The sequence below is a fragment of the Neomonachus schauinslandi genome, chromosome 6, assembly GCF_002201575.2.
Source record: "Neomonachus schauinslandi chromosome 6, ASM220157v2, whole genome shotgun sequence".
NCBI classification, from domain to species: domain Eukaryota; kingdom Metazoa; phylum Chordata; class Mammalia; order Carnivora; family Phocidae; genus Neomonachus; species Neomonachus schauinslandi.
In genome coordinates this window covers 59,416,159-59,443,587 of record NC_058408.1, presented here as the reverse complement: position 1 = coordinate 59,443,587, position 27,429 = coordinate 59,416,159, and the positions used below count along the sequence as shown (strand labels likewise).

The following is a 27,429-nucleotide window of genomic DNA, read 5'->3' as shown; positions in this document are numbered from 1 at the left end:
GTTTAAGAAAATACACAGGATTTAGTCATGCACAGACAAGAGGAACAATGGGAAAAGGAGGCATCAAGAATAAGGCCAATATTGCTTTTGACCCAGCAGTTCAATATTAGGAATATACTGTACACATATACAGTATGAAAAATGTACACATTTATCCTTTATAATTTTTCTCTTTTCAAAGCAATGTTGTAGGAAAGACGGTTTGTAAGTAAAGAAATGAGCAAGTAAGGGGTGCATTTTTACAATGGAATACCATAAAGTCATTAAGAAGAATGTACTGATACAAAATCCTCTCAAAGATATTTTAGTTGAAAAAATCCAACATAGACCTCTATTTTCAACCATACTAAGGACAAGACAGCTGAAGTTTCACAACAAAGCACGCAAAGATACTAGATGAAAGTAAACTTGAATGCATGGCTGAGTTGGCTAGAAAATAAGGAAAATTCTCTGAGGCCATAAAAACAAATAGGAGCAAGGCTCCAAAGAGGTGGGCACTGACAGGGTTTAGTGAAACCCAGCAACTTAGAGCTGTATTTTGAAAAGCCATATAAGGGACATTTTGAATAGGACTAGAATTCTCCCAGGTGTCCAAAGAGACACTCCTCTTAGTGAGGAGGAAATTGAAAAGCATTATACCTCACTAAAGTAGACATTGAGAAAATATGTCCCTCTCCCCGTGGCTCTGGATGGAAGGAGAAACTCTCTCACATGAGAAGACATAATCCCAAATGGGCAATCACTCTGCATTGGGCCTCAATCCACAATATGTGATCCTAAAATGCAAGGCAAGAATTTATATTAAAATAGTTCTTCATTGGTAGTGCCCCCTGATGATTAGCCAAAACAAACATAAAGAGAAATAGAGAACATAAAAGAGCCTGAGAGAAAATTTAGATTAGAAACAAAGAGACAAAAATTGGACCAAAGCAGAGTTGTTAATCCAATGAAGGAAGAGTCTGAGGCACCCAGACTCCTGAAAGGAATTTATTTTCAGCCCAGAATGTTATAATTAGCAGACCTATCTCTCAAAAGTAAGTGTGATGCGTATTTCCAGACAGACAAAAAAAAAAAAGAGTCTATAATCCAGAGTCTCATACCAAACTAACTTTTGAAGAATGTACTTCAGAGAGAAGAAAAATCATCTTAGAAGGAAGGCACAGTATGAGGGTATGCTGAGCAAAGAATATAGTATTGTTTATAAAAAACAGAAGGTGATACTAAAACATTGGAAACGAATGGCATATAAGAATAAATGGGTGAGGTTAGAGTTGAAGCATTCTAGGGATTTGTATTATTTTAAACCTTGGATTATGTTAAAGAATCCTGTTGAAATATCAAAGGTATGCATTAAAAGAATAAAGGTACAGAATATAATTTGTAACATAGTAAAGGGGAAATGTTGAGTGAGAAGAAAACCATCAATCAGTTGGTGGTGATGTATTTACAGAATTCCATTCCTCTAACCACACCTCTTTGCAACAGGACATTTCCATGCTTCCTGTCCATATTACACTGAAGGTACCAGCCCATGCAACACAGCCAGAAAAAAGAAATGAAGAAATAGAATGGACATTATTTGCAGTGATCTCTATCAGAAAATTTTTTAAAGATCACAAATTACTATATTAATAATTGAGTTCAGCAAGTTTCTAGGATGTAACAGCTTTATACAATAGTTATTTGAATTTTATATATCTTCGGAGGGTAATAGTAAATGTGATTCACAAAATGTATTATAGTAAAAGATAAGGTCTTTAGGAATATACCATAAAATAATTATGTGAAGGCCTTAAGGAAAATTGTAAAACAACTTTTAATACCAACTTCAAAGGAAGCATAAAAATAGATCCCAGTCTTTATCATGTTCCTAGTTTTATTTCATAAGATGTCAGTTCTCCCCAAGCTGATGTATAAACTAATGGTTTCAAAAACCCTAACAGATTTTTTTGGTGGAACTTGACAACTTTATTCTAAAATTATATAGAATAAATTAATAAGAAGAGGCATAACTCTCCTAAAGAAAATGGGAGTCTAATCTGATCACATTTCAAGGATTATTAGAAGGCTACAGGAAATAAGATAGTAACAGGTTGTGGTTTGAAAATCAATACTGGAAATAGGTCAACGTAATAGTACAGAGGAAAGCAAGACATTCATATACAGAAAATTTGTACATGATACAATGGCACTGCATTTTAGAAGAGAAGTGATGGCATATTCATTACATGGTACTAAATAACTACAACATTATCTATGTAAAAAAAAATTTTGATGTTTACAGACCATATATAAAAATTAATTATATACATAAATAAAAATCAGATTGATTAAGAATTAAATTTGAAAGTAAAACTACAATACTTTTACAGGATAATATAGGACAATATTTTTACAAACCTGTAACATGGAAAGATTTCTTAAATAAGGCAAAAATTATATCTCATCAAAGAAGAGGTTGATAAATATCACTACATAGAAATAAAGAATTTCTGTTCATCAATTGTCAGCATAAAAAAGTGAAAAGGGAAGCTCCAAAGTGGGAGACATGTTTGTAACACTTTAATATCCTAAATATATAAAGAATTCTTAATAATTCAATAAATAAAAGACAGAAATAATTTACAGAAAAACAGTCAAAAGATTCGAAAAGGCAGTTCATAGAAGAGGAAGTCACTATAAAGACATGAAAATATGCTAACTTCTCATAAAAAAATCAAATGCAAATTAAAACCTCAATGGAATATCATTATTTAAAAAATTTTTTTAATTATTATGTTCAATTAGCCAACATATAGTACATCATTAGTTTTTGATGTAGTGTTCAACAATTCATTAGCTGCGTATAACACCCACACGTGCCCTCCTTAATACCCATCACCAGGTTACCCCCTTCCCCTAGCCGCCCCCCTTCTGTAACCCTCAGTTTGGTTCCCGGAGTCCAGAGTCTCTCATGGTTTGTCTCCCTCTCTGATTTCTTCCCATTCAGTTTTTCTTCCCTTCTCCTGTGGTCCTCCGTGCTATTCTTCATGTCCCACATACAACCAGGTGGGATTTATTCCTGAGATGCAAGGGTGGTTCAACATTTGCAAATCAATGTGATAGAGCACATTAATAAAAGAAAAGACAAGAACCATATGATCCTCTCAATTGATGCAGAAAAAGCATTTGACAAAATAGAGCATCCTTTCCTGATTAAAACTCTTCAGAGTATAGGGATAGAGGGAACATAACTCAATATCATAAAAGCCATCTATGAAAAGCCCACAGCGAATATCATTCTCAATAGGGAAAAATGAGAGCTTTTCTCTTAAGGTCAGGAACACGACAGGGATGCCTGCTCTCACCACATTTGTTCAACATAGTACTAGAAGTCCTACCCTCAGCAATCAGACAACAAAAAGAAATAAAAGGCATTCAAATTGGCAAAGAAGTCAAACTCTCTCTTCGCAGATGACATGATACTTTAGGTGGAAAACCCAAAAGACTCCACCCCCAAATTACTAGAACTCATACAGCAATTCAGCAACAGGGCAGGATACAAAATCAATGCCCAGAAATCAGTTGCATGTCTATACCCTAACAATGTGACTGAAGAAAGAGAAATTAAGGAATTGATTCCATTTACAATAGCACCAAAAACTGTAAGATACATAGGAATAAACCTAACCAAAGAGGTGAAGGATCTATACTCTAGAAACTACAGAACACTTAGGCAAGAAATTGAGGAAGACACAAAGAGATGGAAAAACATCCCATGCTCATGGATTGGAAGAATAAATATTGTGAAAATGTCTATGCTGCCTGGAATATCATTTTAAATAATAGATTTGTCCGAAGAACCACATGCTCACAGGGATTTGATGCAACTAGAACACTGCTGACAGAAGTGTAGGTTGATCACCTTTTAAAACAACTTACTTTTTAAAACACTTTTTAAAACACTTTTAAAACACTTTTTAAATCACTTTTAAAACACTTTTTAAAACAACTTAGCTTTGTCTGGGAGACTGAAGATTTATTTGCCCTGTGACCCAGTGAATCTTTGCTCTCCTGGGTCTGTACCATAAAAGAGAGTATGAATGTACATCATGAGTCATGAAAACAAATGTGCATATAAGCATTTTTTTTGTACTGGCTAAAAAAGGGAAAGAAGAGGAGAGAGAAATGGTGGTGCACTATATTCCTACAACAGAGTCAATATTAATGAAAGAAAGCCATATGCATAAACATGGAAGATCTCAAGAACAGTGTTTATTGGAGAATAAAACAAGTCACAGAAGGAAATGCTTATAATTCTACTTATACAGTTTGTAAATTTACATAACTAATAATAAATTGGTTACAATTTATATTTTTGGCAAAACTATAAATAGAAAGTGTGCAAATGATACATAGAAAATTCAAGATAGTGGTAATGGCTGAAGAGGACAAAGGCATAAGATTGAGGGAGGATAAACAGAAGAGCTGAATATATTAATCAGATTCTATTCCTTGAGATGCAGGAATAGCTGTTCATTCCATTATAATTCTTTAGATCTCATTTAGAGATGTAAAATATATACACACATGTACATATATGTACATGTGTGTATATGTATACATATATATAAAATCATACCCTTATTTATGTCACATGTACACAACATATAAATGCCTTCCACATATACAGTTAATCTTCGCTATTCATGAATTCTGTATTTGTGAATCTGCCTACTCACTAAAATTGATTTTAATTCCAAAATCAATACCTGTAGTGCCTTAGTAGTTCTCCAGGGACATATGCAAAACAGTGGGCAGCTTGAATCCCCTGACACATGCATTCCAGTGAAGGTGGAGCAAGGCCAGGCTCTGGCTTATTTCAGCTCTCATATTATAAATAAGTATCCTTTTCTTAGTCTATTGTGACTTTTTTTTTTTTTTTTGCATTTTTGTGTCTTTTTTTGTGTGTGGTAATTTATCTTTTTAAAAATGGCCATCAAGTATTGTGCTACAGTGCTGTCTCTGGCGCTCACTCCTAAGCACCAAAAAGGCTGATGTGCCTTACAGAGAAAGTGCGTATGTTGGGTACGCTTGGTTCAGGTAGTTTATGGTGCCGCCGGTTGGGTTCAGTACTCATGAATCAACAATGGATATTAAATAAGGTGTCTTCAAACAGGAACACACACAAAACAATGGCGTATATTGACTGATTGATGAAAACGAGACCAATGTAACCAGAGCCGTGAGGAAACTGAACCTTGCATTTGCTCCTAGGAGCAATGGTTCAGTGTCAATTAATTCAGTATTGTGGTAACTTTATAAAACATCTTTAATAGCAAATAATGAATAATATAATATATTTATTTTTGGGTTATATATAAATGAATATAAAGCACAAAAAATTATAATTTATATGCATGTATTTATATGCTATGTCTATTGCATATAAAATAAATATAAAATACACATAAATATAAAATATTTTGTAATAAAAATAAAAAAGCAAGGGACAAAAACAACATGTAGAGGATGTACCCACTAGGAAAATATATATAAATGCAAATGTATATGTATATATGCACATATATATGCTTATATATGCACAAATTACCTCTGGAAGGATAGAACTGAAATGACATTGAAATGACATAGGCTAAAATAGAGGAAAGTAATAGTAAGAAGACTTACATTTCATTATATTCCTGAATTTTATAATACACTCATGCATTATTAAAAATTGTTTCTTGCACTCAGTCACTAAAAAATGAACAAGGAGGCCAAAGTTCCTGTTTTGGACAACCACACGGGGGATATCACAATGACAGAAAATACAGGAAGGGCAGAGGACCTGACGAGCTTGACTGAATGGATAAAGCCATCCCTGCATTCATTCATGAAATAAACATTTATTTGGAGTCTGTTAGGTACTGAGTGTGGAGGATAGAACATGGAACACATTATGGAGATGTTTAGCATGAGGCATCAGTGGGAGCATCCAAGTAGAAATATGCAGAAGGCCGTTGTTAGCAAATCTCATATGGAACCAATTCCCACCACTCCTCAGAGGCTCTTTGATCAGTTCTCATCCACAGTACAGAATGAATGACTGTGGCTGGTGGAAATCTAACCTTCAGAGAGAAATGGTGATCTAGACTAGTTTCCCTTTCAGAAGAATCATTTCAAATGTATGCTTCTTCCATATAAAGAGTGACAGGAGGGGCACAATGGAATCATCATTTATCAATATATCAGGGGAAAGAGCTTTGTCTATCTGGTGCAAAGTGTCGGCATGCATATTGTATGAATACAGAAGTGTTTGCACTTTCCAGTTCTGACTTTTGAGTTTAAAAATTGCATATCTTACATGTGATTTCTTCTGCATTATTGTTTCTACCACCTGACGTTACAGAACTGACTTATCCACTATCCCCTGGAGTCCTTAATGATATTTTAACAATTTTTAAATTAAAATAAAAGATAGTTAAGTTTCTTATGTGAGGTCTTGGTTTCAACATGACTTTGCCATCTCTTGTGTGATTTTAGTCAAGTATTGAGCCCTCTGAGCTTTTGTTTCCTTATTGGAAAATGGGGATAACAGCGACTGCTTAAGCCTATCCTGAAGAATTATGAAACTAAAATCACGTTGAGTATAAAATGGCTTCAGTTAATTCTTCTGCACAACAGAATTGGTATTAAGGCTTAATATTATTATTATTGTCGTTACATGAATAATAAGTAAAAAGTTGTGTGCTTAAAAGATAATTGTTTCTCTTTTGACTTCAAAGTGTCAATTAAAGACTTCAAGAAATCAGATGCATCTCTTCTTTTTATCATTAAAAATATGTTCTCATTATATTTGCAGGAAAAGAAATAAAAACACCACCAAATATGCTCACCCTGAATATGGGCACCATAGGCACCATGGGACCATTTCCAATAGAAGATACTTCCGGCAGACTTCTCAGCCTTTGGTACAGTGAATGCTACTGCTTTCCCCATCTCTCCGTTCTCAATCATAGAGTTGCCAATACTAAAGATTATATATTGAGAGTTGAGGTTGCAACACCTTCGTCATGATAAGCATGTGATTACAGATTTATGCATCTTCACCTTGGTTCTATTCCTCTTGTTCAGCTACAACTTACTAAGCTTCTTTTAAGGAAGAAAGGTTTGGGAAGAGAGGAGGTGGAGGTATGGAGAGTCAGGCTAATAAAAATATCATTAGCCATTTCTGATTTATAAAATCACAGTAAGGACTTTACTTCATTTAATAGCATGGAGGGGAACCAGCTTTTTTTTTTTATTTTGCCATTCACCCAAAAAAAACAGTTGAGCTGAGTTTTAAAATTTACACTTATCAAAATATGTCACATGAGTAAAAGGCTGTGGAGGCCAACTACATAGAACTAGGCTCCTGTTTCTTTCCCAGCAATCTTATCACGCACAGACACCTATAAAAGGCAATCCACTAGATCTAAGGTACTTTTAGCTCAGAAACATGATTTTCATATGCACACTTTGTCCATAATACAACTTGTATTCAAACAGAAAGAGGAAAAATGAAAAGGAAGGAGTGTGCTGAGTTCTGAGAGAAATATTAGCTTAGCATGATGTCTCATTTATTTCTTTTTCTTCTTCCCTCTTGTTTTCTGCTACTTAAAAAAGAAGAGGCACAAAAGAAAATTTAACAAAAATGGCAGATAAATGCTGGATAAGCATCTGGTGATTACTAATTAATTTTCTTCATAAAACATCCCAAAAATAAAATCATCACATATGTTGGCATAAATTAGAGATAAGCTAAATTATAGTAACTTTGATTAAACAGTTGTCCAACATTTATGCACATTACAGTAGCCTGCAATAACTTTTAAAATTTTTGCAGAGTTGTGCCCTTCTATTTCCTCACTTCTCTTGAATGTTAAAGGCTCAGAAAACTGGTTTCTGTCTGTGCCAATCCAAGAAAAATGTTCATCCAGTAACTACTCTGATCACTCCCTCCTTTCTGAAACTCTAATGCTGGCTTCCATCACAACGGCCTCTCTTGGTTTTCTTTCAACCTAACTCACCACTAACATCTGTTGTGGCTTCCTCTGCTCATCCTATAAATGTATCCTCCTCAAGAATTCTATCCTGAGTCTATTTTTGTTATCATTCTAGGTGATCACATCCACTCAATAATCACCTTGCTTACGATGCCCAATCCTCGATGGTCATGCTATCCACTTATCCACTTACCCATTCAAATCTTTTCCCATATTTATATTCTCTATCCTAGTGATTAACACCACCACTCCCCAGCCACGCAAACCTGAAATCTGGACACCTATGCATCACCTCTATGTTTATTTGGTCACCAAGTAATTTCTCTTCTATGTTACTGTTACCCCTTAAATATGTCCTCTCTTCAGCACTATCCCTCTGTCCTTAGAACAAGACCTCCTCATTTCTCTAACAATCTGCCATAACAATTTTACAAGTAGCCTCCTGCATCCAAGTCTGATCTGTTTCCATTGAGTCCTTCCCACCTGCTGCCAGTGTAAACTTTCTTAAGTCTTTAAACATCTGCTCCCCAAGGATTCAGGATGATGCCCAAGTTCCTCAGCCATGATGCTGAGATGTGGGAGCTTCTGTATAACAGCATCTGCTTTCTCACCCCAGGATAAAGTGGGGATATCATCAGAGTAAGGAGGAAGCATAAGAGAAAGACTGTGGAGGTTTGAGAGAACAGAGGAACAAAAATCTTAGAAACTGAGAAAATGGAATTTGCAAGGACAATCTTATAGAGGTGCTGAGTAGAAATGAGTTCTAACAGCAGGTCTGTGGTCAGGACTTCAAAGGGATACCAGTTAAGGCGTTAAGGACCCTCCCACCTTCAAAAACAGTTGAGCTACTCTGACACAAATATGGAGGAAGCAAAGAGATGGGCTTAATGAGGGTTGTCGGGTTTTGTCAGGTGAGCAAGACAGTGTGTACAACATGCTAGGCACTGTTCTAGGTATAGGGATAGCCAGGAACCAAACAAGGCTGCTTTCTTAATGGAGCCTTACATTGTTGAGGGGCAAATAAATAATACAACTGCAGAAAGCAGTAAGTGTTATAAAGAATATAATGCTGGGTGGAGTTCATAACATTATTCAAGAACATTATTTATTAGTGTTAATATTATTAATTGAGCACTTCAATTCTCCCAAAGATGGTACATAGCTGGCACCATTACAAAAAATGAATGCCTTGCAGAGGGAGGACTCAATTCTCTAAATCTGCCTCTTTTAGAGCAGGGGTGAGGACATTCCCAAGGAAGAGATGTTTAAGCAGAGACCACAAAATCTTGGCTTGAGAAAAACTGGCAAGACAGGGAATAACAAAATGGGTGAATCAGTGGATCGTAGGGCTCGATAAAATCCAAAGACTTTTAGTGTGTGTTCCATAGGCCACACAATAGTTGAATTATGAGGATAAGAGATGCTTCTATTATGTTGTGAGAGCCAATGCAATAAAAATGTTTGGCCAGTATTGGGCATAGTCTCTTGAATTGCTGGAGAGAGATTTTAGATTTTGAAATGTGGCACATTTCAAAAAAAAAAAACTTTGATGGGATTAAAAGAAGACTTTGATGGGATATATAAAAACATACCTATGTAAGGTAATCTGAGCACAGAGGCTAATGTAAGAATACCATTTTATTATTGAGGAAAGCCTAATTATAAGCAAAGATTTGGCATATATTATTTGTGCTAAGGTGGGATGCATTTTTCAGAGTATAAATTTAATTGCAGAATTTAGTCCTGATAACTAGAAGAATTGTGGGACCAAAAAAAAAATGGCTACATTCATAAATCTTTATCTTAAGAAAAACATTTTGAAATCCGTTGTTTTTACTATATGTCACTAAATATAGGCTCATAAGCACTCATGTTTAAAGCTGGACCCTTTTCTTCCACATTCTGACATATTTGATCTATATAAGATGTTCCAAAGAATTTGCTATTGTCACTGTCTGTCTTCTGGATAATGTACATTTTCTTATTCACTGCTATAACTCAGTACCCAGAAGAATGTCTGAACAGATAGGAGGTATTCAATTTTTTTTTGCAGTGAACATGTAATCACAGAACAGACTGAATAGGAGCAGAGATGAAATAAAAAGGTAACCAAAAGTGCTAGAAGAAGAGCCGTGAAGAAAGACTTATTCTTTCTTTACTGAGTTAATGAATTAAGGACTCCTTTATCCCATAAGCAAAAAGAATATCTCATCCTTTACCTATATAGTTCTCTAAAATTGCATTTTCTTGATCCTAAAGCCCCACTGAATGAAGAAAGGAAGACTCATTTTTATTCATCATTAAGAATGTAATGAGCTTACAGCGTCCTCTAATATGTAACCAACTACAAGACTCTGATTTTATCCCAAGGCCTATTTAGGAATTACTAAGTAGATTTTCCACTCGAAGTCATGTGGACCTGAGAATTTAGAAATGACAATCACTTTGATTTATGAATCTGACCAAAGTTCTGTTTCAATCTTCATGATTCTCTTAAGTGATTAAATAGTATTTTCCCAACTGAAAAAAAAAGCTATGTTTAACATTTAATCAAATTCCGCTATGACTCATTCATTGTAAATCATCATTAATGACACTTGAACCACCTATAAAAACTGTAGCCTAATAAACAGAGGATGGAGCCAGTCTTCAGAGTGCTACTTGGCCTCAGTCTCAAGCCATGTCAGCCTCTAGGAGAATTCCTGACAGCAAGAACTTTCTCAGAGCATGGCATGACACAAATCTGATCTTCAGAGGAGATGTAACATTCCAAAACAAAAATGTTTTGAGTAGCGAATGCTTTGATATAATTGTAAGTTTCAATGATTTAAAATAGCAAAATGTTTTTAATAGATATTACTCCTTCAAATTTTTTTTGGTTTAATATTTTCTGAAATTTTTCATCCCTGCTTATGTCATGGGAGGAGTCAATAAGATAATATTTATTAAGTTTTTAAGTTTTCTGGAAAAAAAGGTATTAAATATCTAGAGGTATTCATAGATCCTACAAAAAATAGAATGTAATGTTTTGAAGATCTGGAAAATATCAATATATGTCATTTTTTGGCCCAGTGTTTTGACAAACTAAATAAATACCCAGTTGAACTGAAGTCATAAGCATAGTTAAAACTTAGAAGAATATCAAATTTTCACTCACAAAAAGCATAAAATTTTAATATCTTTATAAATAGGTGCTATTTTAACCTAGTGCATTTACTGTCATTAAAAAACAGTAATAACAAGAATTATCAATAGAATATTTACCAAATTGCTAGTCTCTCACAGCTGTGTGACTCATGATTAAACATTATTGATTTTTCTGTAATACCAAAATAATCCCCTTTAAACCAATGCATATTTTAAAAAATGTCTTCTACCTACCTTTCTGCTGCAAAAGAAGGGAAATGCAACAAGTCTCTTTAGAATTTACCTTGAATAATAAATTGTTCCATGTTTTCTTTGAAAGGGTGGATGTGCTCTTTTGAGGATACCTGGTATACTTTCCCCGCCTCAATTTCACAGGCTGAAATCAGAGAAAGACCCTGTTTAGAGTGTCACCATGTTAATGGAGCATTAAAACAATTAAAAAAAATATTAGCTAATGTTAAAAATCCATTAGCCACGCTAATTCATATACATTCTATACAGATTTTGGAGACATCCAAATACTGACATACGAAGCCTATGATCAAAGCTTCACTTTGGGGGGGGACTGTAAAAAGTTCTTAAGAATCTACAATCCAAGTTTGGTCACCGCCAAACTGTGCAAATTTAGGAAGGTCCTGTAAATGCTGAGCCTCAGTCTCATCTGTAGAATGGGCACAACCCTGGTGTCTACCTCTCAGGGCTGTCATGAGGATCAAATCAGTTAATAGATACAAAGTGTTCAAATAGTGCCTGGCAGACAGTAAAACAATATGTCAGTATTTCCTATCATCATCATCCTTGTTATTATCAACTGACTTCTTTTTTTTTTTAAGATTTTATTTATTTATATGACAGAGAGAGACACAGCGAGAGAGGGAACAGAAGCAGGGGGAGTGGGAAAGGGAGCAGCAGGCTTCCTGCGGAGCAGGGAGCCCAATGCAGGGCTCGATCCCAGGACCCTGGGATCATGACCTGAGCCGAGGGCAGAAGCTTAACGACTGAGCCATCCAGGCTCCCCTATCAACTGACTTCTAACGCAAGTTTGTCCCTAATTGAAGTCCACATTTATGAAAAATGACAAGGGACTGTGGTGCTAATGTTTGTATAGAAATCAATAATTACAGAGCATCTATTACATGGCAGATAATTTTAACCTCTTAGTTAACTTTATCTTTAGAATAAGTTAGTAAAAGTGGACATTACCCCATTCTATAGGTGAGGAAATCAAGGCTCAGAGGGTCCACAGGTAATAAGTAGCAGACCCATAAATGAAATCCTGATCTGACTCGACAGCTTATTTTCTTTCTATGTCCATGCCATCATCAATGCCTTAGCAGGCTACAGAGCCCACAAGAATTAATTGAGAAGTACTTCTAAGAAAATTTCTGAAGAAATTCCTGCCATTATGGTGATACTGGCAAAAAAATTCAAAATTAAAAAGCACATATTTGAAAGACAAAACTTAGGACAGATAAATGAATCAGGAAAACACTTCTCATTACAATTCTTAAGGCAAGGTTGCAATTAATTCCTCAAGGAGACTTTGAAATTGCACTCTCTGAAATATTTTCATGGGGCGCCTGGGTGGCTCCATCATTAAGCGTCTGCCTTCGGCTCAGGTCATGGCCCCAGGGTCCTGGAATCGAGCCCCGCATCGGACTCTCTGCTCTGCGGGGAAGCCTGCTTCTCCCTCTCCCATTCCCCCTGCTTGTGTTCCCTCTCTCGCTATCTCTCTCTCTGTCAAATGAATAAATAAAATCTTTAAAAAAAATAAAAAATAAAATATTTTCTTTCTCTTATTAAAACATGGTTTTCTTTTCCCTCCAGGTTATTAGCTTGTCTAAGCAGGAGAATAACAGGAGGGCTGCACTGTTAGCACCTATTCTTTCCATCAAATGTAAAGGACAAGGGGCGCCTGGGTGGCTCAGTCGGTTAAGCAACTGCCTTCGGCTCAGGTCATGATCCTGGAGTCCCGGGATCGAGTCCCACATCGGGCTCCCCACTCAGTCGGGAGTCTGCTTCTCCCTCTGACCCTCCCCCCTCTCATGCTCTCTCTCTCTCATTCTCTCTCTCAAATAAATAAATAAAATCTTTACAAAAAAAAATGTAAAGGACAATTAGGCCTAGTAAGATTTAAGACCAGTTAGACATGTACGGGGTTCTCTCTACCCACGTTCCCCAGCACCCTCACTCTTCCAGAGCAGGCTCTCGCAAGCTCATGACTGGCCAAACCACATCCCTTGTCCAGTGCCTTGTATCTTCAGACCCGTATCTTAAACTTCCATACAGATCAATATTTTCAAATAGAACTCATCACAGCCTTCTCTAGACATGCTACCTCCCTTATTTATTCTCCTGTTGGTGGTACCATGATCTGATACCAAAGCAGGAGAGTTATTGACTTCCTCTCCTTATCCCAACATCCTGTTTGTTTACCTCCTAAATGCTTCTGAAATCTGCCTATCCTCTCCATTCCTGCTTTATGCTGGTACAAATGCCTTCATTGTTCTTCTTGGGGCTACCATAAAAGCCTCTTAACTTAACCCCACCACCAGTCTTACACAGATCCATGCTCCTTCTCATAACTTAAGAAGAATGGATAAAGGAGTTGTGTGTGTGTGTGTGGGTGTGTGTGTGTATACACACAGTGGAATATTACTCGGCCATAAAAGGAATGAAATCTTGCCATTTGTGACAACATGTTGGACCTAGATGGTATTATGCCAAGTGAAATAATACAGAGAAAGACAAATACCATATGATTTTACTTATACATGGAATTAAAAATCCAAATGAACAGAAACAAAAAGACTGTTAAACTCAGAGAACAAACTGATGGTGGCCAAGGGAAAGGTGGGTGGGGCGACAGGTGAAATAGGTGAAGGGCGTTAAAAGGTACAATCTTCCAGTTACAAAATAAATAAGACATGGGGATATAGGGTACAGCATAGGGAATATAGTCAATAATATAACATCGTGTGGTGACAGTAACTACAGTTACCATGATGAACACTGAGTAATGTATAGAATTGTTGAATCACTATATCGTACACCTGAAACTAATATAACACTGTGTGTCACCTATACTTCAGCAATAAACAAAAAAATTAAAATAAAAGTCATCCAGAAGAAATCTGACCAATTCCCTAAAACTGTTCAATGACCTCTACCCTCACAACCACATCCCAAGTAAAGGAATGATTTAAAACCCTACAATATATGGGGCGCCTGGGTGGCTCAGTCAGTTAAGTGTCTGCTTTTGGCTCAGGTCATGATCCCGGGATAAAGCCCCCGCATAGGGCTCCCCGCTCAGTGGGGAGTCTGCTTCTCCCTCTACCCCTCCTCCCGACTCGTGCTTGCACGCACGTGTGCTCTCTCAAATAACTAAGATCTTTTAAAAAGTAAAATCCTATAATAAAGTAGAACACTTTACACAATCTAGGCCTTGCCCAGGTTTCTATTTATCCACCTCTACTCCTGATATTTTTTGCAGATTCAGTGCAAATTCTCATCTCCCTACCCTTGCTCATTTTGGTTCCTCTGCTTAGAATGTTTCTCTTCTTTACCCCCTTTATCTCCTTCATCTTACCCATTCCCAATATTACTTCATGACTTAACCTTGATGTAGCTGCCCCTAAAAAAGTATTTCCTAGGTTTCCTATACCCCCTGCTTTCCTCCATTTCCTTCCTGTCTCCAGCTAGGACTGGGTGTCTCTCCTCTCTGACCCCACAGCATCTTGTGCATACAGAATTAAAGCTATTATTTATTGAGTACTTTTTATGTGCCAAGGGCTGCTCTACAGAATTTGCATGTGCTCTCCCACTCTCAAAAATTTGGACAGTTCATAAGTTGAGAAGGTGGGACTCAGTATCAGCTACCATACCGTTTTAATATTATTTGTAATTGTGTCTATTCTGTTCCACAAGACTGAGCTACTTAAAGAGAGGAAATCCAATTCTCATTTGTATTCCTAGTGCCTGATACAAGCAACAAATTGTTGTTGGATGGGTTAGTGGCTGGATAAATAGCTCCTGTTGCAGCAAGAACGTACTCGATTGGAATCTAGCAGATGGGGAGACAGGGTTTAAATTCTAGTTCATTATTCACCAAATGAGCCTTAGCTTGGAGAAGTCTAAGAAGAAATATCATAGCTGCTCTTAAAGTCTGGTCTCAGGGTCAAAAGGGTGTAAACTTCTTTGTTGATTCCAAGGAAGGAGGAAGCTAAACAACCAGAAATTAGAGATGGAGAGAGAGATTTTGGTTCTAAGTAAAGGGGGTTAAAGGGGATGGGTAATGTTTAGGGCAATCCCACAGTGACGTAACCAGCCATGCCAGGAGATGAACACTTCATCACTGGTACTCTTAGGAAAATAGTGAGCTATTTGTCAAAAATGTGGTGAAGGGAGGAGTCTGAGGAGAAGACATAGGCATTCATTCAGCTTCCTCTGGAATGTTCACTTATGACAGCCCCGTGTAGCAGAAATTCCATGTTCTTTAATGTCTCTACATGCATAAGAAAGACATACTTAGTGTCATATTTTCAGGTATTTTCTAAAAGTAACAGGTTGAATGATTTAAAAGGAATGAGAAAGAAATGTATCCGCCCTCCCCATCATGCAGTGAGTTATTTCTGGCAACATGAAGAGCTGTTCCGAATGGTCTTCAGCAGTTTGTAATTGCTAACCAGCCTACTCCTGCATGACACAGACAGACTGACAGGGCAAAGCTGCTGTGACAAAAACCCTGTCCTCAGGAGGCTTGCCTTGTATGAAACTATACAGTCTTTAATTATTTTCCAATTCCAACAAGAAAAGTAAAATATTACCAGTCTAGTGTCTAATAGCTGAGGCCAACATTTAAAAAAAAAAAAAGGATCTAGTTTTCCACTTGGTCTGAGTTTCAAAACCTAAAAGCCTGAGGCAAGGAAGATTAATATTTTGACTATTAGTCACAACTGTTTCATCTGCCACTTTTTACTAGAAAATGAAAGTAATAACTGTCTTTGTCTTCATGACACTACACTATGTCTAGAGGTCTAGGGAGCTATAAAAAGACCCTAACACTAGGCACTTGCAGAAGTTAATCCGACGGATCTGGTGACCTAAGGAGAATTTCACTAGTTAGGAAAGCAGAGTTAGATCAAAGACAGTCCATAGCAAAGTCTTCTAAAATGTGCCAAAATTTCTCTAGGTCTTCATATGTACTCAGTAACTTTGAAACAACAGAATCTATAACAGATAAGAAATAAATAAAATACTTAAAATATTAAAAAACTGAAGGAAAGTTGTATTTTAATTTTCACTTAATTTTATAAATGTCTTTGGCCCATTCATACAAACTAAATATTTTTAATATAAATGTAAACAAAAACTATTTTTTCTATTTCCTCTCTTTTCACCTTCACTTATAGATTTTCCTGTACACAGTAAGAACTAAGTAGAATTTTAAGTGTCTCATGCTCTACCGACTGAGCTAGCCGGGCAAGAACTAAGTAGAATTTTAGATCTAGAAGCTCTCTAAGGTCATTTCCTGACAACCTCATCTCATTTTCAGTCTTCCTTCCAGAAGGCCACAAAAAATGCTTGTAATGTATCTCAGTGTTTCCACTGATGTCTATTCATTTCCCTACAAGGCCACTTCTTCCTTACTGAGTTGTTCTAATTACTGGAATTTTCAACTACATATTGTGCAGAAATCTCTCTCTACGGTTTATCTCCTGTGGAAGATATATCTGGAGTTTGCTTTAAAATACTCCAGATATGGGGCACCTGGTTAGCTCTGACAGATAAATGTCCAACTCTTGATTTCGACTCAGGTCATGATCTCAGTGTTGTGAGATTGAGCCCCACATTCTCTCCCTCTATACCCCCTCAAAAAATAAATAAATAAAAAATAATAAAATACTGAAGATATGTTCCCATAATTACTTGTGTAATTTAAAATATCAGTAAAAAAAAAAAAGTCCACCATAGATAGTTCATGTCTTTAGTGAGTTACAGAGAAATTCCACTCTGAGTACAGATGAAAACCCTGATCTCTTACCATTCTCCATTTACTCATTAACATTCCCTATTAGGCAATAGGCATCCAAGAATTATCTGTGGAATGGAATACATAAATGAATTAGACCATCCTGACACAATTAACTTTTTCTTAATTTTCAAAATGTCATATCTATTCAAATTTCTCCACACCTTACATATATTATGCACCCATCCGATATACTCTTACCCCTCAGAACCAATTGTTGAATTTCTACTTATCCATCCCAAGTTTTAACTATCACCCCAAGCCAAGAGGGTCAATCTCCCCTTGAACTTTGTATTTCCCCTGCTCTGTACAACATGCTCTGTACAACATGATACAAGATAAAAGCAAATCTTTGGATAAGAGATCTGGATTCAGGCCTAGTTCTACTAGTAGCTATGTGATCTTGGGCTGGCTCTTTGAATTATCTGAGTCTCAACTAGAAATTGGGATGACGAAGATGTTGCCCTTGAGTGTTAACCATTGAGCCCCTGAAAAACTCTCAAAAAAACCATAGCTACTAATGATATTATTTCATTGCATTTGTTTGTTCATGCATCTTTGTCTCTGATTGATTTTGTATCCCCTGAAGTCAAGGATTATCCTATTCACCTCTGCATGCCTTGTGTCTTCAATACTGAGGAAACACTAAAATCCTGTGAGAGAAAAGCACTTTCAACTATGTCAATAATTATGACTTTCCTTAATCTGGGTACTAAGCCTCCAGTTGTGGCTCATTTGTAACATCACATAAGTCTTATGCAAAATGTACAAAAACCCAATCCAAATTTCCAAAGCTCTTCGTTGTGATACACAACCTGTATTTGTAGGTGACTGTTGTTTTACTTATTCACCATATTAAGAAGGAAGAGACTGTTGGATAACTATAAAAATAAAATGTCAAGTTATAGAGTTTATATATACTTATATAGAGATATAATTCTTATAATTCAATAATAAATATGAATATGTTCAATGTGATAAGGAATAAGGAAATTTATTTTTTTAGGATTTATTTATTTATTTGAAAGAGAGCGAGAGAAAGAGAGTGTTGGGGGGGAGAGGGAGAGAGATAATCTCAAGCATACTCCACGCTGAGCCCCAACACAGGGCTCAATTCCACGACCCCGAGATCATGACCTGAGTCAAAATCAAGAACTGGCTGCTTAAACAACTAAGCCACCCGGGGGCCCCAGGAATAAGGAAATTTCTTTGTAAAACTGGACTTCATTCTTCTCTTAACTGTAGTGCATCGTGGTATATAACATATCATCCTGGCTATTACTTATCATTTTCAAAATTGGTATGTGACTATGTAAACTTAAAAAAAAAAAACCAAAACACCAAGTGCTATAATCTTACAACCTTGAAGTTCATTTAGAAACATTATTAAAAACGTAACAATGACAGAGTTGCTGGAAAATCTGCATTACAGTGAAATCCAAATTAAAAAAAAAATTTTGTTAAAGAATGTTGGTATAACTGAGTAATTCCAATCAGGTCAGCTTTCTGTCTGATTTAAAGACCTTCCTAATCCCAAATGATTTTGTATTAGGTTAAAGAGCTAATGCTAGAAAGCATGAATTAAGCCTCCAAATAAAAAGAAAAATCCAGCCAGAGGACTGGAAGAAGAAAAATCTCTTAGATATTTTCACTAGAAAATGGGTTCCAAAACATCAATGCCATCCACAGACTGACAGGTTTGGGGGCAGAGCAAACACCATCTTATCACTGTCAGTCTAAAGCAAGAACATTGTACACCACTCTCTAAAATGAACCATGATCATGAGCAGTCTGGTTATTTTTTTAGGGAACTAGAATATTCCAGCTGTAATGTCTACAAGTCTCCAAGTTCAATCAATGTTAATCAGTTTAGAGTCACTGCTTTTCTGTGAGCTTCCAGAAGGTCAATGGCATTTATAAACCTGCTTCAGCAAGTTTGCATGAAGCTGCATAACAGACACAAAGGAAAAGAAACATCATTGATTCATCAGAAATTTTTTCTTCTAACAGCAAATTCTTTCACATGTAAGCCTGGTTTGTACATTACATTGAATTCAATTTCTGGAAACAGAAGTCATTCTAGCTACCTAAAGCAGATCAATGCAGCCAATAAGATGCTTATAAAATAGTTGTAAAAGCAGAGAAATTGGGCTCTGCATTTGGTTTTCAGGAACAACTCCCAGAACAAAACAGCAGAACTGGCCCTTCGGGTGAGCTAATATCAATGCCAGTCAGGATCTAAGCTGAATGGTGTGTACCACAGTCTCAACTGTGGTTTTAGACTTAAACCTCACCTGCTAAATACGCAACCTCAAAAAAATTGTCACCCTATGCTGTACCTTTCAATGCTCATGGTGCTGGTGCCTGAGGACAGTCATACTGCTTCAGTAAAATCCAACCCCTCCTTATCACTGTTTGAAAGCAAAAAAAGCAAAACCAAAACAAACAAACAAAAATCCAAACCACAAAATAAAAATAGAAGCAGCAAAAAGATGATATCTGGCTTCACCACATCTCATGAGTACATGCATTGACAAAAGCAAAATCATATGCAGACATAGAAGAAAGCACAGGTTCAAGAAATATTTTAGGGAAAAATAGCAAAGCTTGGTGACTGACTAGTTTGTAAGGAAGCCAAAAGTTTGAAGTTTGAAGAGGCAAACTTTAAAACCAACTGGAGGGCCTTTTCAGAATCTCCCTGCCAATGCTCCCATCAGCTTGGAGAAAAGTAATCTCCAAGGATTAGATCACAGAAAAAGTCCACACAGTGATTCTAATGGGCACTGAGGTGTGAGGTAAGGTGGGGGGCGGAGGGATGAAGGATGCCATCTGGGTTTGCAGCTTGGGTGCTCTGTGGAGAGAGGATGCAGGAGGAAGAGTAGCTTTCAGAGGAAAAGAAAATGAATTTGGTTTCAAACTTCCTGCATTTTAAGATGCCAGTGGAACATCCATGAGTAGTTTCCACCAAGTGCTTGAGTGTATGGGTCTGCAGATAGAGTGACGACGGAAACACTGAATAAGGTCACTTGATAAAGGTATAAGTGAGAAGACGGGGCCAAGGCAGCATACCTGAGGTATACCAACTTTTATGAAGAAGCAGGGACAGAGGAGGCCGTGAAGAGAGAAGATGTAGAGGAATGATCAGGCATCAGAAGAAGAATCAGCAGTGAGTGAGGCTAAAGAAGCTAACAGGCTAGTGAGTTGCAGACAACGAGTCAAATGCAATAGAGACAGCAAATATGATAAAGGTTGAAATAAATGTCAGTTCAATTTGGCAAATAGTGACAATAGTTTCAGTGGGGCTAGAGACAAAAGACACAGTGTAACAGTAAGGAAAGGATGGGAAGTAACGAATCAAAGAACCCAGAAATAGACCAGGAATGTTAACATCTAAGCTTGTTAGCACAAATGTCCAAGAAAACCTGCACAGCAAAGGTACGCTGTGAGCCCTGGGAAGAGTGATGAATAAATAAACACAAATCCTTTATAACTTCTGAATAATATTCAAAATACCCTAGTCTTGCCAACAGTGGATCCATAGATTCAGCTGTACTGTAAGAGAAGTATAAAATTTGTGTATCTATCCTAAAGATGGATTTCGGAAAAATCTGATCCCTAACAATCAAATGTCTGCAGATTAATGTCAAAGTAGTCCCTTATCATGTAAATACAATAAAAGAGGACAGAGATACCACACACACACAAATCCCACAGTACCTTAGTTTGGACATGGTAGCCAGTGGAATAAATTAAGGTCACTCTAAGCTCATCTGTTTATATCTCAAAACAAAGCTCAACAGAACTGAATGATTTTTTAAGTATACTCTTTAACAGGTGTTTTGCAGGTGCACTCTTCAACTGAGGGATTTTGAAAGTGAACATTGTTTCAAACTGAAATGAATGAAAGCACAATACATGTAGTTTTGCTCCTTAAATAATCATTCCTGTAAGAGGAATTATCAATTTTTTTTGTCAGTTCACATACACAAGTCATTGTTTTCAAAACATGATGCACTTCCATGGACAAATACAGTCTACAGGTTACAAAAAGATAAGACATAATAGCTGTGACTTTCAGAAAGGTAGTTAGTCTTTCTGTGCCTCAGGTTCTTCACCTGTAATATGAGGGATAATAATAGCGCCTACTTCACTGTAAAGATCAGAGGATTTTGTGTAGGTAAAATACAAGGAAGACTGCCTCATGTGCTGTAAGAGTAATATGTTTGCTCTAATTACTGTGACACTCTTACCACCACCATACACCACAATGATGCAACAAGGAAACCGAAACAGTTATCTCTAAATCTCAAGCACTAAAGGCCATGCTTCAGACTGTGAGTATGACGTTTCTATAGGGACAACCTAGAGTGAGTTTTATATATATTACATTTACCAGTAGTTACTAATCACTGACCGATCTCACTCTTGACTGAGACACACCTAAAAGCCACTGACGACACACTCTGTGTTGATACTATGGATGACATTGGCTAGAATCAATGACCCCCCATGGTCCCTTTGACACCACTTGTTATGCTCTTCAATTTATCTATGTGTTCAGAAATTGGAGGGACCATAACTTTGTCAGTTAGTCACTGTCTCCGTAAGTCTCCGCCTGCATGAGCAAGTTCTCCAAGTTGGTTGCTGGTGGGTCTAAGCATAAACACATGACAAACTGTGAGTGTACATTGTCAGCAATGCACTTTCTTTTCAGATTTGGCCTTAGGAAACACGAAAACTTAATGTTTTCTTATTATCATAAGCAATAACCAGAGTGGTCATTTAGACCATTTAATGGATTCACTCTATTAGTAAGGGGATTCAAAGTCAAATTAAAACAATTCTAAATTACTTATTTGACATATGTGGTATCTATGTAAAACAGCATCATTTTATATAACAAAACTCCACACTTTTGTACTCTGTAGGCCTTGGGAGGGGACACTGATGTTGACTCAACCTTGAATGTACTGACTGAATGATACGGAAATGTTACAACATTTTCAAGAGATGAAGTCATAAAAATTATATACCGTACAGTTATTCTGAGTCTCCAGGCCTGCATGTGAACATTTCTAGTGACGAGGAGCTCTCCACTTTTGAGGTTAGCTCTTCCACTGTTTCAGTTCTCATCTGGAGACAGTCTCTTCATACAGAACTGAATTTTCTGCCTCTAGCTTCGCATACTGACTTTAGGTCTTGTCCACTGGTACAACACAGAGGGAGTCTAATCTAAGGGTAGCAAGTTTCATTTCAAATACCAATTCCAGTTGTGTAGTACTGGGCACCTGAAGCGTGTTCTTCAAAAGGATTTTGAAGAGTCAATCTCTAACTCAACAGAAAAGATACCTTTAAATAAATATTTGTTACAGACTCAAAGGATGTAATTAGGATAGCCTTTCAATACTTTCATTTCAACTTTAAAATATCAGTCCCTCTACTTGACTCCCCATAGGCTGAAAAACAAAACAAAACAAAACAAGATTGGTCTAGAATTCTAAAACAACTGGTCTCCACTCAGACATTCAGAGTCTCTGTTTGGGTAAGGAGCAAGAACACATGTACCCAATACTGCAAACACCGATGAAACAACTCTCAAGACTATGGAAAAGTGATATATCTTTTCGCAGCCATCTACCCAACGCTAATGCACACATGTGCACAAATAATTTAAAAAAGAATGTCATAACAACATCCCACATAAAACACAGACAGACCCAGTTCAGTCTCTTAGGACTAAAACAAATGATGCAATATTTCTGTTGTGATTTTGCCAAAATGATTAGAGTGCTTTTTTATTTGGGTGAGGTTTGATGTTTTAAAAATATATTCTCCCATTGTCTGAATATTTATTTTTTTAACATGGTCAACAATGCAAAAAGACATCAATCTTATGAATCACAACACTTCCTAGAGGTGGAGATTTGCTCTTATTTTAACTTTAGAAGGCAACATGCTCCCTTTTAAAACAATACATTTTGCCACAGTTTTTCCTTTAGAGGTTAAATACACAAGATATTCATACACTTCTTCCATTAAAATAGATGATGCATCACTTATGGTATGAAAAAAAAGTGAAAAGAAGGCATCGATGTAGTAAAGAATGATCTGTTTATTACCAGATCACTGTCTCTTCTAAATTTCTGAACCACCAGCGAACCAGCCAAAGGAAAGGTCTTAGGGAATTTTGACATTCAATGATAAACCTCCATAAATAAATCCATGCATAAATCAAACCTAATCATTTAAAATCAAACTTCTTTTGGGAAACATTAATATGATAAATGATGACATCATGACATTACTGAAGACTATTTTCTACTAAAAAAATAAACTTGACTATTTCTAGCTGGTCTACTTTTCCAAATCATATCATATTTCATAGGGACAATTTTTGATTTCTGAGACTGAACATTACTACTAGCTCAGAATGTTTCAGAGAAAAATGAGGCAAATTGTAGAAATTTGCAGGAATTCTGAAGATAACATTGAGACTCTATCAGAACAGGAATACCAAGTTTTCCTTTAACCTCTCCACAGTTCAAAGTGATTAATCTCTCATAAAATGTTAAAGACCAAATTAACTTAAAATGAAATTAAAGTTATACCAAAATCTGTTTAAGAGAAATGTATACAAAAGAATGGCAAGCTTCAACTCATAAATAAAAACGGACTAATGGGGCCAGATACCCTAATAGACACAAGAATTCCTGGGTAAAAGTCTGCTGAAAAATAAGATATTTACATACTCTCAAAGAGTCACCTCACAAATTACTTACTATTTATTAAAAAAAAACAAACAAAACAAAAGCCAAAAACAAACAAACAAACAAAAAACCCATATAACTTCATAGTGGAGGAACTGGCAGATACCACCTAAGCAAAGTGATCAAAATGACACATGAGCATTAGCTGTAATGAGACAAACTGACATCACGGGCCTGCAGAAGGGACACATATCACTTCTGCAGATAAATCCAATGGAGATGTCTACAAAATAAGCAGTCTTTAAATATGGTAGGGTCAAGAAAGACAAAGACTGAGGAACTGCACTATATTAAATAAGCCCAAGGAGACATGAAAATTAAATGCAATGTGTGATCTAGGGATTGGCAAAATAGCTATAAAGAACACTTCTGAATATGGACTGTGGGCTATTATCATAATAGTATTTTTCAATGTTAAATTTCCTGTTTTGATGCTTATACTGTGTATACATAAAAGGATGCCCAAGTACTTAGCATATATACACTAAAGTATTAGGTATAAAGGAGCATGGTATCTCTCACTTGCTGGTATCTGGTTCAGAAAAATAAAATGATGCACACCCACATATGTATATACAAGCATGCATACATACATATGGGGGACAGGAGGGAGGGAGTGACAGAGCAAATGGGACAAAAAATAAACAACTGATAGTCTAAGGAAAGAATATACAGGAATCCCATGTACTAGCTTTGCAACTATTCTGTAAGTTTGATTTATATCAAATAAAAAGTTATAAACAAACAACAACAAAGAATAACAACATGTCCCAGTTTGTCTAACTTGGACTTTTAAGCCTCCTAACCAAAGACCTGGTCCTAGGGGGTTTCCATATGATTTCTTCTTTGGAATGTTAAGAACAGTCCAGTATGCCTCACAGAGAGCGTAAAGCTTGGATTTCTTTTGCATATGGCTTCAGTTTAAGAGTGTGAAGTCTCTACAGCGTCAGGTACAGTGTCCCTTTAGCTGATGGTTTGACTGACTCTGCACGGGGAGAGCAAACACACTGGTAATGGTTACCAGGCAGATTTTTAAAGATGACTTACAAGCTCTACTCTTCCAAATAAGTAAAAATATTCAACTTTCCTAAGATGGTTGTAAAAGGTTATTACTTCATAGTTTTAAACCATATTGAAGATGACAGATGCAGCATCTTACAGTAAAATAATAAAAGCACCCTTACCACAAACTAACCTGCTTATAATATTTGACATATGGTTCTAGAATTCTTCAAATGAATACATCTTTAACCATAATATTTTCAAGAATTAGCAAGTTGCTCAAATATTTAGGATTTGTGCAAATGAATACTTTCTTTTCTAAATTTTCTTTGCTTTTTTTTTTAAAGATTTTATTTGAGAGAGAGAGAGAGAGAGCACGCACACACATACACACGCACACACATACACACGCACACACATACACATGTGCAAGCTGGGGGGAGGGGCAGAGGGAGAGGGAGAAGCAGGCTCCCGGCTGAGCATGGAGCCTGACCTGGAGCTCGATCCCAGGACCCTGAGATCATGACCTGGGCAGATGCCCAACCAACTGAGCCACCCAGGCATCCCACAAATGAATTCTTTAACATTAAAGACTACAAATGTTACAATGTCTTGAGTATAAAAGTGATTTACATAAAACTGAAAGTATTATATAATCTACCCTAATATACTGCATATATGAACTTAATCAAAGCAAAGCCTCTGACATTTGCTAAGGATACAGTAAAATCATAGGACTAGGAGATAATGTTTATTGAAGATCTAAGTGACGCTTACAGCAACTTATACACAATCTTGGTAATACTAGCCAGATGCCTGGTTTCATATTGGCTGCCCCACCTCACCCATTATTAGATGATGACTTGAGGTATAATCGTGGGCATCTATGACTGGCCTAGAAATCTCAGTCCCCTTGAGAGTCTCTGGAGTGGGACTGTCACTGTGGTTGCCAACATTTTCCAATTCTGATGTGCACTGATGCAGGAACCGGAGTGTAACGGACATGGCAGGTGTTCAATGACATAAAGGAGTTTAGTAAATGTCCCATGCAGTCAGGCTGCAGTGAGTCACATCCATCAACTGAAACAGATGCCAAACTGAGACTGTTATTTACTCCTGGAATGGTGTCTTGCTAGTGGATTCCACTGTGGTATTAAAGTAGTTTACAATTTCAAAAATAATTAAAGATAAAGCATAATGTCCCCAAGGAGTAAAATTCTTTTTTTTTTTATTATGTTATGTTAATCACGATACATTACATCACTAGTTTTTGATGTAGTGTTCCATGATTGTTTGTGTATAACTGGTGCGTCTGCTTTCAAGATCTAAAGCAACATTTTGTCCAGTGCTTAAGAAATCAAAATTCAAGACAGACCACCTCCAAATGGAAATATTTTCTAGTTTGGGCTTACAAACATAAAATTAGCAAAAGATATTTAAAGCAAAGAAAACTGTTGGGGCTCAAATGTCTTGTCAGTTTGAGTTTCCTAAATTCACAGAACAAAAGGACGAGGTACATGAAGAACCATAAAAAAGAAACATATATGCAGGAGGAGAGAACAGAAGAAACGCTGAGAAAATTATTAAATATTTGAAATATAGAGTGAGTTATTAAAATGCTTAACAACGTACCAGCTAGTCTCTCATTCAAAGGAACAGTAAGTGTTACAAAGAAATGGAATGAAGTTAAAAGATTTATTAGGGGATTTACAGGTTTTAAGTTTGGGGAAGTAGTAAAGTCTACTAAACATACCCCAAAAGCAAAAACAAAACAAGAGAGAGAGTAGTAACTCTGACTTAAGAATTTTAAACTATTCAAAGAATTCAAATTCAATTACAATTACAGTTATAATCATCTCTAACATTCCCTGTTGGTTAAGAAGGAAATTTTATGGAAAATTACACTTAGGACTCTTGCCAATCTTACGGATTGATAACTAGTATCTCCAGGTATCCTTTAATAGTCTATTAATGTAGATGAAGAAATGTAAAGTATTTTAATAAAATAGAGAAGCAACACATTAGAACATGAGCCCAAGCTTTGGAAGAGGGAGAACTAGATTTGAACTGTTCTTTTTGTTTGTTTGTTTTTTAACATTTTTTATTTAAATTCAATTAATTAACATATAATGCATTATTGGTTTCAGAGGTGCAGGCCTGTGATTCATCAGTCTTATATAACACCCAGTGCTCATTACATCACATGCCTTCCTTAATGCCCATCACCCAGTCACCCCATCCCTCCACCCCCCCACCACTCCAGCAACCCTCCGTTTGTCTCCTGAGATTAAGAGTCTCTTATGGTTTGTCTCCCTCTCTGGTTTCATCTTGTTTCATTTTTCCCTCCTTTCCCCTATGATCCTCTGTTTTGTTTCTCAAATTCCACATATCAGTGAGATCATATGATAATTGTCTTTCTCTGATTGCCTTATTTCAACTGTTCTTTCACTACCCA

At 36.5% G+C, this 27,429-nt stretch overlaps 1 protein-coding gene across 1 annotated transcript in view; it reads right to left on the bottom strand.

Moving 5' to 3' along the window:
- FMN2 (formin 2) overlaps nucleotides 1-27,429 on the bottom strand; it is a 373,610-nt gene that overhangs the window by 93,240 nt on the left and 252,941 nt on the right. The window lies entirely within an intron of this gene.